This window comes from Lissotriton helveticus, chromosome 8 (assembly GCF_964261635.1).
Source record: "Lissotriton helveticus chromosome 8, aLisHel1.1, whole genome shotgun sequence".
Lineage (NCBI taxonomy): Eukaryota > Metazoa > Chordata > Amphibia > Caudata > Salamandridae > Lissotriton > Lissotriton helveticus.
In genome coordinates, this window is record NC_136069.1 from 703,983,241 (window position 1) to 703,997,593 (window position 14,353).

A 14,353-nucleotide genomic window follows, 5' to 3' on the forward strand; every position below is an offset into this window, starting at 1 on the left:
TCAACCTCCTGGATCTCTTGGCCACCTTTGACACTGTCTGCCACCACACCCTCTGCACATGTCTCCACAATGCAGGGTTCCACGACAGAGCCTTTGACTGGACCACCTCCTTCCTCACCGGCAGAACCCAGAGTGTCGGCCTCCCCCCTTTCCGCTCTAAAGACACCAAAATCATCTGCAGAGTATCCCAAGGATCGTCCTACAGCCCGACATTCTTCAACATCTATCTACATGGCACCGCTCGCCAACATCGCCAGATTGCACGGCCTCAACATTGTCTCATATGCTGACGACACTCAGCTGATCCTCTCCCTCACCAAGGCCCCCCCCACCAAATCCATCCTCCACAAAGGAATGAAGGCCTTCACCGAATGGATGACGATCAGCCACCTGAAACTGAACTCGGACAAGACGGAGGTCTTCATCATCGGATCCACCCACTCCTCGCCACCATCCCCCACATCTGTCGAGCGACCGCAGATCATTCTCTCACCTCGACCGCAAAAACCTGGAACACTCTCCCCATCTGCCTACGACAGACCAAGGGCCTGGTGGCTTTCAGGAGACTCCTCAAGACCTGGCTGTTTGAGCAGTAGCAGAACCCCCTCTAGCGCCTTGAGACCCTCACGGGTGAGATGTGTGCTCTACAAATGTATTGATTGATTGATAGGAATTAATCTTAAAATAAAGCATTTAAACTATTTAAACATATACCCCCACATGCATCAATCTAGGATTTTGCATTTCTTAAATAGCGAAAATTAAGGAATCGCTATTTAGGAAATGCAAAATCCTATGCATCAAGAAATCCTAAAAGTTTATAGGATTTCTTAATTTTCGGAAATTGCGATTCCTTAATTGCGAATCGCAATTAAGGAATGGCATTACATTGATTCCTATGGGCCTAGAGGCCCATAGGAATCAATGCCGTTTTGCGTTTTTTTTTTTTGCACTCGCAATTTTTTGATGCATTGCAAGGGTGCAGAGGGGGGTCCAAAGGACCCCCCCTGCACCCCATAAATGTATTTTCAAGTGCATGTTTCACACACACATGTCCTAAGAACATGTGTGTCTGTAACATGCAAGTTTAAAAAATGCAATTTTTTGCTTTTTAAAATTTTTTCGCAAATTAACACGAGGGTCAACCTCGTGTTAATTTGCACTTCCAATTTCAAAATTCGCTATTTTTTACAAATTGATGCATTGCATTTAAGGAATCGCACAAATGCGATTCCTTAATTGCATTTGCATTTTTAAGAAATGCAAAAAATAGCGAATTGTTTCATGCATCCCAAAAACGTATTTAGGAAGTGCAAACGGCCGAATTTACCGATTCGCACCGTTTGCACTTCCTAAATAGGTTGATGCATGTGGGGGATAAAATCATTTTTAATGTTTACAAAATAACATGTAAAACTATTATTTTATTTTTTAAATATTTGAAAACATTTTTGCATGAACATTGTTTGCAACATTATTTTATTTTTTAAATAATTACAGTTTCACATCACTTTTAAAAGATATATAATACAAAATGTTTACCTTAGGTGGGATATTTCACATAAACTTCAGAAACATATATATTTTTGATTTAATATATTCAGGATAGTTAAATGTTTGATTTACCCAACCAATAGCTTTGAAAGGATAGCAACCTCGTTTGAATGTGAGACCCCTACTACTGCTTACGCTCCTGAGTTTAGTTAAGATTGACTCTAATTACAATCCTCAATTACTTAATCAGACCCTTTTGTTTTTAAGACCAAAGTGCTGAATGTCAGCTTCACGACACATGCGACTCAAAGCAATATCACTGACTTATTTGCATCTAAGATAATTGCCTGAAATTAAGGATTATCCTCTAATACTTTTAACAAATCTGTAACTGAAACTTCAAGATTTATTAGGCATAAGTAAATAGCATTTTACTTTAAACAAGTGTACATTGTTATTCTGTAACACAAACACTCATGACACACATATTTTGGCAATTCTAATAAAACAAGGAAATCAGGAAAGTGGCACCAATGCTTTTTAAAAAGACATCACTGAAAAAGGACAACCCAGCACGTCCTCTTGGATAAAGCACTGCGTCAATGAAATGGGTCTGAAAACATTTTCAAGACATGTAGGGGTGTATTCTGAAGGTCTTATCGCTGAGTTATCAGCACTTTAGTGCAGCAAAAGAGGCGAAAGATTTATATCCCCATTCTCAAGCGGGTGCAAACTGCCGAAATGACCAGTTTTCTAGCGATAGATGAGAGCAACAACTAACGCTAATGATATGCAGAGTAGGCAATCCCATGCAAAAAAAAGCGAAAACACCACTGCGCGATATTCTCAATGACCAGCCAGATCTGTGATGCGATCCAAAAACAGGTGATAAGGCGCGTTAGCAGCAGAGATTTAACACTTGCCTTTTACGGGTGTAAAGCAAGATGACTACCTGCAGTATGAAAGGGAGCCCAACCCAGAACCACATCTGAAGACCAACAAATGTCATGGAGACACTGATCATGCAGCTCAGAGACCCAAAAGGTCCACAAACACCCACCGCCAACACTCCAAGTACCACCCCTCCAGGACCCCCCCAGACTACTGCCGAGGCAACGCAGAACAAGACAGCGGACCATCTGAAAATGCACCAGACTCAGTGACTCAACACCAGAAGATGTCATTGCCCACTATAGGCTCAAACGGACAACCATCTTCCGCATCCTGACCCAAATTCCGTTCTGTCTGACGGTACCAACACAGAGTACAACCAACATCTCTCCGCAGACAAAGCTGCTGGCTGTGCTGCACTTTTTGGTCTCTGGTACCTTCCAACCAACAACTGCCAGAGTCTGAGGAGTCTCACAACAAGGCCTGTCAAACTTCTTCACACATGTCTTGGATGCATATCCACAAAAGCAATGGCGGGCCCCTGTTTCCGCAAAACATGCTAGTCCCAATTTGTAGTGTTCCTGCGCAACCAACCCCAACCCCAGCCGTTGCCTGGCTCCTCTGTTCTCCAGATCCAAGACTGTAGTTTCTGAAATGGGTGTGCGCCATGCCATAAAGTACAGTAGTCAACAGTAGTGGAAAACCAGTTATTTATTACAAAAACATAAATTAACAACCCGAAAACATCAGCCAACGCGTTCTATTCCCAACGGGGAACTCCATCAGGGCAACGTGTGGATCCAATTAACTGCTTATAGTCCAGGAACTGTAGTGTAGTTCCTATATTCCCCATAGGCTCTGCGCATTGGAATAATATATCCTATCGATTTGACGTAGGATTTATGTCAACTAGGTGTCTATCGAATATATTAGACTTAATTGTGAGTGCCAGCTAGTTCAGAGGTCACTAGAAACTTTCTTGAATACACAAGAAAGGATTAGTTTCTGAACACCGCATAAGCATGACAACTTTTTTCCCCAAGAATAAAACCGATCTTCAGAGTTGCGGAAACAATAGATAGATATTTTACCCAGTCAATCGTGCATGCTTCGTTTCATCAGAGGTGCAGAGAAATAGAGAGACAGGCGTTTTCAATCAAAAGGGTTTATTGAACAGTCTTCTTTCTCATGCAAGTAAAGTGAACTGCTACGATCGTAATACTGGTAGCAAAATATAATGTGTACAGTAAGAAGAGTATTATAAAATAATACTGTAAAAGCATGGTATGGTTTCTAAACCATAGATAAATACATACATAAATAACAAAGGCTAAAAGTACTCAACTGGTGTTTCTAAAATACGCCTACCCCAATGCACCTAACCTAAGTCTAGTATGAGGCAAGAAGTAAGTGAGGTGTAGCATAGGTTTAGTTCTCTTTGCCAAGAATCTAACCGAGATTTCTATTATGGTCTAATCAGTTCAGTACCTTGGTTTTAGGGTGAAGGAGGTCTGGTATCTCTGTTTCGGACTCGATTTCCCAACACCCCGCAAGGAGAGCTTGGAAACACTGGAGCTGGATTCTCAGCGAGAGAAAGGACAGCTTCTCGATCAGTGCGTCAGCTGGAGGGTCGGCTTCCTTCGGCACTTGCTGTAGTGAGCTGCGTCGGACAAGTAGATAGTCGAGCTGTTTGCTATTTGCTAGGGCAAGTGTAGGGATATTTATACCTGCAAGGTACCTAGTTAGACGTAAAGTCGGACATAGTAACATAATCAAGGAACCCCAAGGGAATGGTAGTTCTTTGAAAACTCCATAATTTCTAGGACAAATCAATATTCAAGCAAGGGGATGTCCCTGACTGCTGAAGCCGAGTTTTCCAAGAAATCGTTGTGGCTTTTTAGAACGAGTGGAAGTAGCCATGCCTGCATTAGGACTGGATGTGTTATGTCTAAATATGGTTATGATTTCTATGCCTATATAAGGGCAATGCGAATTGTACCTATATAAGGGCATGGATCGGTAAATTACACTTGGATCCTACAATGCTACACAACAGAACTCCCCAATACATTTCATATTTTGAAAGTCCGTATTCAGAAACCTGTTGGATAAATGGTGATTATGTTCAAGCGTCCGTATAGTCACAAACGTATTCTTGTACAGTGGATTGCACTTGGACAAACAGGAATTACAGGTATGATGAATACTGCACAAAACAAACGTAACAGAAGTTTGTGTAGTCATAACCTTCTTAGGAAAGAAAAGGAAGGTTACGACCACACAAACTTCTGCTACAGTCTCATTAGGCAGGATGTAACATGCCTGTAAGCATCACGGTTTGTATCAGCTTGATACCCCTGCACCTTCAGTTCCTCCACACGGCACAGCAACAGCTGGAGAACAAGCAAGGGAACTACGCCATAGCAGGCTTCCCGCATGTGTTGGGGGAAATTGACTGCACCCATATACTACTTGTGCCCCCTGCCAACCCTGCACATAATCACCACAACAGAAACCACACGCATTCCATCAATGTGCAGGCAAAAGTGGACCACCGGGGCCTGTTCACCAATGTTGTCGCCAAATTCCCAGGCAGTGTGCATGATTCCTACGTCTTCCACAAGAACCCCAGCCCTGGTCCCCAGACTGGTCTGCTGCCCAGCGATCAATGCCCAACCTGCACACCCAGACCTCAATGCTCATCTGCCACCACCGACGTGTCTCCAAGGGGGCCACCACATGCCGGTGCAACCTCCTCAGCCGATAGCTGGATTCCACGCCACAGGCCCCCAGTGCACCCTGCTTAACCGCGCAATGGAGTCATGTCTGTGCAGCCTGCTGCCTTTGACGTACACACGGTCCAGCTGAGCTCACAATTCAAATCGGGTCTTCATTGGCAGGATGGTGAACTGAGGCCTACCCATCATCACAGGCTGCACACCCTCAGCTCTGGTGCCACTAACTCTGTGAATCGCAAGCCACCATCTCGTGGTGGTAGGCCCATGCCGGCCAAAGTATCTCGGCTGCCACCAATTCTGCAGCACCGCAAGTCACCGTCTCGTGGCAGTAGGCCCGTGCCAGCCAAAATGCCTAGGCTGCCACCAACTCTGTGCACCCCAGGTCACTGTCTCAGGGCGGTAGGCCCGCGCCCGCCAAAGTGCCTCAGCTGCCACTAACTCAGTGCATGGCAAGTCATCGCCACGTGGAGGTAGGCCCGTGCTGGCCAAAGTGCCTCGGGTGCCACCAACTCTGTCCACTGCAAGTCATGGGCTCTTTATGATTGAGTCACATGGTGCGGATGCCATCATGTCACCTCCGGCAGTGGGGAATGTGATGTGGTAGGGCCCTAGGCCCTCATGCATAAATAATGACCACATGGACACTCTCCGATATATAGTGGTAATGGCCTCTAGCATGTGTGTCCTGCCCTTTTTATGGCAGGGTCACATGTCGTGTGATGCCCGTGCTGGATGGGTGTGGTGTGGGTGTAAACCAGCCCTCAGGGAGTGACTGTGGCATGCTAACAACTAGACCTGTGATCAGCAGATCACTATTGGGAAGACCTGGGACATGTAGCATTGTCATCTGCCCTGTAAGCATAAGCGGAGTGGGCGGAGTAGGGGTGTGAACAATAACCCCGGGGCTCTGGGAGCGGTTCCGTTCTGGCCTGGACAAGGAAGTAACTAATATGTGTGTCTCTGTTGTACTGTCTGCCCCACCCGGACCTCAATCGGTAATGTTGCACCGTGTGACTCAAGTCCAACAGCATGAGCAACATGGACGTAAGGGAGAATCACTGACCCTACATTTATTCATACCTTCACACTTGAATGATCATTCATATGACACATCTGTGTGAATTTCAATGTTTAATGTACATTCAGTGGAGTGTTGTAACTGGAGCAGTACAGGGCCATGCAAACCCCACTTTACATTGCTGGCCCATAGAAGACCAGCCAGAGTCCTTCAGGGAATGACAAGGACATTGGAAGAGTTCAGTACTCAGTCTGATAGCTGTGTCATTGGTGACAAAAAAGAATATGACAGTTCATGTCAAGGTACAAGGTGAGAGTTGCAGAGTGCATCAGGGGACAGAGGAAGGTGATGATGCAAAGGGCAGAACCAAGTTCAACCAGGCCATATGGGAAGATCAATGCTACTGCTTTCTTCTTACCAGTATGGCAGGATCATCCGCATCTTCGTCCTCTGATGTTTCATGTGCCTCACATGTGGGTGGTGGTGTTCTGTCTCCAGCACTGTGTGGCACTGATACACCAGGGGGCGGAGATGTGAATGTCAAAGCAGGAGCAGTATTCATTTGCACAAGGCCTTGTGGCGGAAATGCCATGATGAGCGTCTGCAGGGCATGGTAGCTCCCAGCATCATCACTCTGGTGTGCAGCTGTGGCAGCCATTCTTTCCGCCTTTATCCGCTCCATGTTCTCCATGGTCCTCTGCATGTGTACCGGATGACACCGCTGGAGCCACTCTGACTAGACAGTTGTCCTTGTCTCTTAATCAGGAGTCCAGCGATGTTATCCATAGATCTTTGGAGAGCTTGGAGTGGACTGTGGGAGTCCTTAGACACCCACTTATGGCATCTAGTTTTAGTGCCATGCGGTCGAACCCCACCCGCAACTGATCCGCCATCTTCTTCTGGCACCTTAACGTTTGAAGGCCATGTGTTGTTCGTATGGGTCCTGAGAGACGGCCGTGATTGTTGGTGCTTCCTGCTGTGTGATCTGTGCAGGGGGTGAGGTCTCTTTGATGCAGCTGGGCTGGCCTGCTCCTGGGGGCTGGGTGCTGAGGGTGTCCAGGAGCTATTAGAGGGCGTCGGTGTTGAAGATGGGGAGGTCCTCTTCTTCATCAGTAAAGAGTTGTTGGGTCTGCTCTGCCGGATGTGTTGATTCGACCTCTGCAATGAGAAGGGGAGATGCAGTTTAACATTGTGTTCACATGTATGTGGACGCATTGTACAAGTTTCCTTACAGACTGCATGACAATGTACATTGTGACTGTTTGGGAGGAGCTGCCTATCTGATGCTGGTCAGTGGACATTTCGACAACATCACAGATGTGTGTTTTTACTTGTACATCATCATCTCACATTTACCTGCTATGCCAGATTTCATTGGCCAGTTTCTACACACAAGCAGCAGCAGTTGTGTCCCCTGTTCGGTTGTGAATGTGTTACAGTTTGCACGTGTCAATATGGATGTGCTCTGCTTCTTATGTGTGTGTGCTGCATTGTGGGAGAGTCACCCCTGCACCTTTGATTTTGCTGCCCTTTATCCTTTTCAGGCGGTGTGCCTTTCAATTATGTGCTTATGCAGCGCTGAGATGTTTCAGACTTGGGTAAATTGGGCTCTTGGTGGGAGATGGGACTCTTGGGCATGGGGTGTCCGCAAATGGCTTGTTGACGTCAGGAGTTGTTTGTACACGTGGATGCGTCAGAGTGTGACCTGCCCCTTTACGGATGTTGTCCACACTCAGCCACCTCATTATTTTGGCTTGCACCATGTCATGATAATAGGACTGCAGCCATGCTAATCGTCATGCAGTGTCACTTGCCTTGTCAGTGTGGGTCATGGGCCCGCAGCTTTGCTGGGTTCAACACATGTGCATGGGTTTGTTGTGAGATTAGTGATGTGTGGGGAGGGCCCCCTCTGGGCACATAGCCAACAGGGATCTACTTGCAGTTTCTAGGTGTGCTGCAGTGTGCCAAGGTGATTAGGGACATGCTCCAGAGTCATTGTGGGTGTGCACTGTGCTATGCTTAATTGTACATGTGTGCCATTGTGCCCATCTCCCCCATCCCCCCCAGTCCCTGGTCTTTACTCACCCTGTTGCTGTTGTGTCGGCTCCGGCAAGCAGTGTCCGGTCCCCCAACTCCTGCCACCATCTCCACACTGATGACTGAGGGCACCATTTTCTCCATCTCATCCAGCTCATCCTGTGGCGCTGGACTCCCACCTCCAGTCTGCATTGCTGCCTTCTGGTTGTTGCTGAGTTTCTGCTTGGTTTTGTGCTTCACATCATTCCAGTGCCTCCTGACCGTTTCCATTGTCCTCCTCAGCACTCCAATTCCATTCACCTTGTCCACGATGGACTGCCATACTATTTTTTGACGCCAACGACACATTGGAGGTGACGACAAACAGTGTTGATGGTATTTTATCACCTCCGTTCTCACAAGTCTGTTTTCCTGCAGACTGAACCGTATCTTCCTTCTTCTTCTTGTCCTTGCCCTTCCCTGACCCGAGGTCCCGGCCTGGGCCTCTGGTGGGCATGTGGGGTTCTGGTCATCCTCTGTTCCTGCTCTGGCTACCTCCCTTGTGCTTAACAGTTGTTATGTTTTTGTTTATGTTTTTTCTTTCTGCTTTTATAGAGATTTTACCCAGCCGACATGTGTGAATTGCAGGCCTGGCACAGCTTATCGCTGATTTTGTCATCGCGGTCGGGCCCAACCAAGTTTTTTTGCATTCTGGTTTGGATTTGTATCGCCGTCCCGGTTTTGTTATCTCGGACATTTGACACGTTATTGGGGAACTATCGCATGTTACCGCCATGTTGTGAATAGGACGTTAAAACTGAGTTATTTTCCCATGATAGACGGCAATATGAAAGATTGCGTTAACCTATTTTGGCGATGATTTTCGCACGTTCTTGAGTATATCCCCCTCAATGTAATAGCAGAATACCTTGAGTAATTATGAGGTCAAAATATAATGATTAGGGACAATGATCAAAAATGGCCATAAAATCTCGTCATATGCCTTTTGGGTGCCCAGATTTATTGTAATTCAGAGATGAGAATACCGACTAGCGCAGGGAATGATGCAGCTCAGCGTTCTCGGGAAATCACTTGCCTGATAGATGTTGTAAAGCCAACGCGTGCCAAGGTGAATTGATGAAAGTCTAACTGGCTGAATTGTATCAAGTACGACACAGTAAACCCATATGAACATATAGAAAACTGGAAACATAGGATCTTTCTCACACACTGGATAACCATAATCAATGCATTGGAAATCGACCCTGCATACTTGCTCTAAAAGGTGTGTATTCTATAATGGTTGTGTAGATTAGGAAAGGCTATGTGTGTAGCTGGGGAACTATTGTGTGATTTTCAGATACCCGGACAGCAATCCTACTAGTCATGACCTATGGAAAGACCTTGGCTACCTGCATGTCAAATCTTTCGAAAACAGTCAGATATATTTTAAACATTGACTAGAAAAAACATATAATGCCAGGTTCACCTTGAAATTATTTTAGAAGCTTTAATTCACTGCCCCATATTTTATAGTAAAAAGCATAATGCAAATATCACCTTATGTGCTTCACCATCTAGATTACATTCTCTTCAAAGAAGCAAAATATAACTTTATAGGTTTGCATCATCTAATCCAGTCAATAATATTCTCTTTATATAGTCTCCAGGTCTTTACTTGATTAAAATGGAGATTCATAACATACCCTTCTGTGTAACATGCAATTTAGAACGCTGCCTGCCACCCCCACCCCGCAGTGCAACAAAACCTATAAGCTTTTGTTTCTACAATGTGGCTTTCCCTGAGAAAGCTTACACCACTGCCATGGCCTCAATCAAATTTGCGAGTAGTTTGTCTCTTCACTTTTTGATTCATCCTTTTACTGTACAGAAATATATATATACATATTTACATTAAATGTAATATCACACTAAATATACTAAAAGTGAAAGAAAGCATCAACATTTTACCCTGTCCACCAATGTCTGTATTCTAATTAATCTTTGCATGATAAAGGGACAGTAGCATGAAATGCCTGTAAACAATGAAAAATACACATGTAACAACAGATCATCTTGTTGCCTTCAACACAAAACCATGCCTCAAGGAATTCCTAAACACACGGCCTGATTCAAAAAGGTAAACTTACACTTTTGGTGTAAATTCAAAATTTTTTTGCTATTCACAAAGGTAAGTGACCAGTAGTATTTTTACAAATGTAGGGACGATGCACTCAGGCGGATGGAGTGACTGCACTCGTCTGCAGAGGGGTATCAGGGGGAGTCCACGGGGCCCTCTTTCTCCCTCCTAAGGGCTGCCCTCTGGAATCCCACTGACAGTGCACCACCATTTTGTGGTGCTGTCGGTGCACCTCCTGCCAGCTTCTTAGCCTGTGCACCCACATCCATAATACAGTGCAGGTGCAGATGTGAAGAGATTATCTCAGTTGCATGGGGCCACATCCCCATGCAAATGAGGTAACACCCTCTCACAATAGCACTGGTGCACATGTGTGCCAGCGCTATCAGTATTACAAAAGAAGCAGCACACAAATGTCTGCAGCTCCATCTGTGATGCCAAAGTGCCCTGGGGGTGCACAGAGTAGCCGCACATACCTGATGTGCCAAAAGGCATATTGGGTTACATGGCCCCAGGTATTAAAAAATGTGAAGGTATGTATACATTTTTTATTTGTAGAGATGAATTTAAAAAAGTTACTGGAAAATTGCTGGTCCACAGGGACAGGACTCTCTGGGAAAAGTTAACATTAGGCAAAAAAATTGCCTCCTCTAGGCTAGCAATCATCGTCATGAGATCACGTTGCAGCTGCCCACATATTTGGGTGCATGAAGTGGACTCTGGTTCTCGGAAAGGCTGTCACATAGTTTCTTTGATTAATCTCTACAATTATGTTTGCTATCACATCCCTGTCCTGACGATGAGTCAATTCTAAATAGTTTGCATGGGTCAAAACGTTGACAAAGTGTTCTAGCGGACTGACACTAATGGATACATTGTTCACATTGTACTCTCACTTGAAGTACTGTTGAAAATATAGTTTTATCAGCCCCTGTTTTCAGTAGATATACACTTGAATATAGCACCCGCAGACAAACAACTCTTAACATTTGACACTATTCACTTTTCACTACACTGTTTTTGCTTGGAGCACCTGTTTTATATTGGAGTGTGATTCAAATATCATTATGAAATAGTACAGCAAATCAATCTAAATGTTCTTTTCAAAATGGACCACTGTATATGTTTAATTAGTGATTTACTCAGGTACGCAGGAATACGGGGCTTGCGACATTATTTCAAACTAGCGGAATAAGGCCAAAACGTAATCTCATCAGCTGATGTTTCACTCTTGGCTTCATAGTTGATGACAAGTAATGTGGCAGGGTTTTAGGGGTGTAAAGTTTTGACGCCCAACTGCCATAGGAGAGTTTTTTCATGGTTAGTCCATCATGTTATCCAAAAGTAAACTGGGCTGTTCCTGGGGAACCTGAGTGTAAGTGGTCACTGGTATGTGTAGTGGAGGGCTCGTTAGAGACCTACCAGTGGGTATCCAATATGTTGCATATAATGGCCTCACACACCCTTGCAGGTGTCATGCTTCATCATTGGGTCACTGTGGTCGACTCGGCAGCGGTTCCCTCAGATTGTGTAACTCATCTACACGTTCGACTGGACCGCCCGCTGATTGAAGGACGCTTGCCTCACCCACAGCTAGACCGGTACCAGTATCGCCTTCTACTGCACGGGCGAACTGAAAAACCACGTCACAGGCACGAGTCCCAACACAGACGGGTCATCACTCGATCGCCTGCATATGTGCTCACTGTCATTGTTTTTAATTGTCCTGAGGAAGACCCCGAACTGAGGACCCATCTGCCCTGTATTTGGGGGTCGAAACGTCGACATTATGACTTACACATACACACTTTACCGGAAAATGAGCCATATTCAACTAATGTGTATAGTGTACTTTGTGGGAACAAATTGTGATCTATAACATGATTTGTAATGTTTTGTTGAATAAGAGTGAATTGTTTAAAGGACACAATTCCTTTTCTTTGTCCCTTATTCTTTTCCAAACACACCCTACCCTTCTTTGAATCCTTTTCTTTATCTGACAATCACCGAGCACGAATTAGTGAATAAAGTTGAATTTACCATGTATTGTATGAATTTGAAATATAATACATGTACAACTGCAGTAAATCACTGCAAGCGGCTGGATTAAATGCAATCTAAATGAGACTTACTTAATTGATGTACCTTTCTTCTTTAGTAATGAGATGTCTAACTGTTTTGTAATCGACCACCCTTTTTATATAACATGCTTCATCATAGGCAATGCTCTTTGTTGGGTAGGCGGTGCAATCACCAACGGGCAACACCTCAAAGAGGGGCTCTTTAGCGGAGATCTTTTATCGAACTGCCAATGGGTGAAGTGCGGGTAAGGGGCCAGGAAAGTGTAGATGGTGTTTTGAGTTAAAATGAAGCAATAGGTACCGGAAAACAACTTTATTCTGGTGGTCCTTTGCTTCAAATAAAACCAGAGACTAGTCTGTACTTGCTGGGACAATATGTATCCACGCTTAAGACAGGACTAGGAAGTGAAAGGTGTGGTCGACATGTTTCTCGCTAGTAGTACAATGACATGCGATTCTTCAGGACCTAAGTAGAGTTAAACTACTGTCTACAAAAACATGATCTAACTAAGTATCAGTTTGACATTATCCAGTTTATTAGGAAAAGATACCTGTTTGACACTATTTCTTGCCTAATGGTCAGGAATTAAATGTGTCAACAGTGCCCAGTGGGTCGTCCATCAGGAGATAAGCCTCTGTATCCAAGGTTCAATCTCCTGCGGGCATACGTGGTCACCTACCCCTCTCCGCTGGGACCGCTAGGAGCACACACTGTGGCTGGACCTTCCACTCATCCTTGAGTGGTAATCTTCGCCCTGCAGATCTCACTGATCGTTGCTCTCCACCCTTTTTTGTAGATAGTCCATCATGTTCCAATGACAAGATCTTCGCTTGTTAAGTCAGGACTTTTGCAACCATCCCTATGGGCAGCGAGCTGACAGACGGATTGTTTGGTTCCTGAGGCATGAGTCGGGGACTTTTGAATCTTTTAAATTGAAATTTTAAAAAAATCGTATTTTGTGTAATAATATGTATATATTTACCCCCTGAGCTCTTTTCATCTTTTGTACGTGCTTGCGCTCACCGCGCTGAAGTCGGGAACACAGCAGCCGACTTAACGCTGCTAACAAAGAATCAGCAACAAGGGGTGGTGATGGACAGAGTTTCTGAATTAAGCAGAATACTCTCACCCAGTCAAGAGATCAGGGCTAGATCCAACACCGTTTTTTAGCTCACTGCACCATCCCAGTTCAGAACCTGGCTATATGCAAATTAGTCTGTTCCTGTCCCAGTGCATGATGGGAACAGGGCAAACCAAACTACCAAGCCAATTCTTACACTGGGAAGGAAACAAGCTTCCGGGGACCGGTTTCTGGCATTTCAGCCGTCGTCGGCCCGGCTTGCTTGAATCCTGATGGTGCAATGAGCAAGGGACTCACATCTGAGTATGCCCTTCCACGCTTAGGGTGGACAAAATATTTAACAACAAGGGGTGGTGATGGACAGAGTTTCTGAATTAAGCAGAATACTCTCACCCAGTCAAGAGATCAGGGCTAGATCCCACACCGTTTTTAAGCTCACTGCACCATCCCAGTTCAGAACCTGGCTATATGCAAATTAGTCTGTTCCTGTCCCAGTGCATGATGGGAACAGGGCAAACCAAACTACCAAACCAATTCTTACACTGGGAAGGAAACAAGCTTCCGGGGACCGGTTTCTGGCATTTCAGCCGTCGTCGGCCCGGCTTGCTTAAATTCTGATGGTGCAATGAGCAAGGGAATCACATCTGAGTATGCCCTTCCACGCTTAGGGTGGACAAAATATTTAACAACAAGGGGTGGTGATGGACAGAGTTTCTGAATTAAGCAAAATACTCTCACCCAGTCAAGAGATCAGGGCTAGATCCAACACCGTTTTTTAGCTCACTGCACCATCCCAGTTCAGAACCTGGCTATATGCAAATTAGTCTGTTCCTGTCCCAGTGCATGATGGGAGCAGGGCAAACCAAACTACCAAGCCAATTCTTACACTGGGA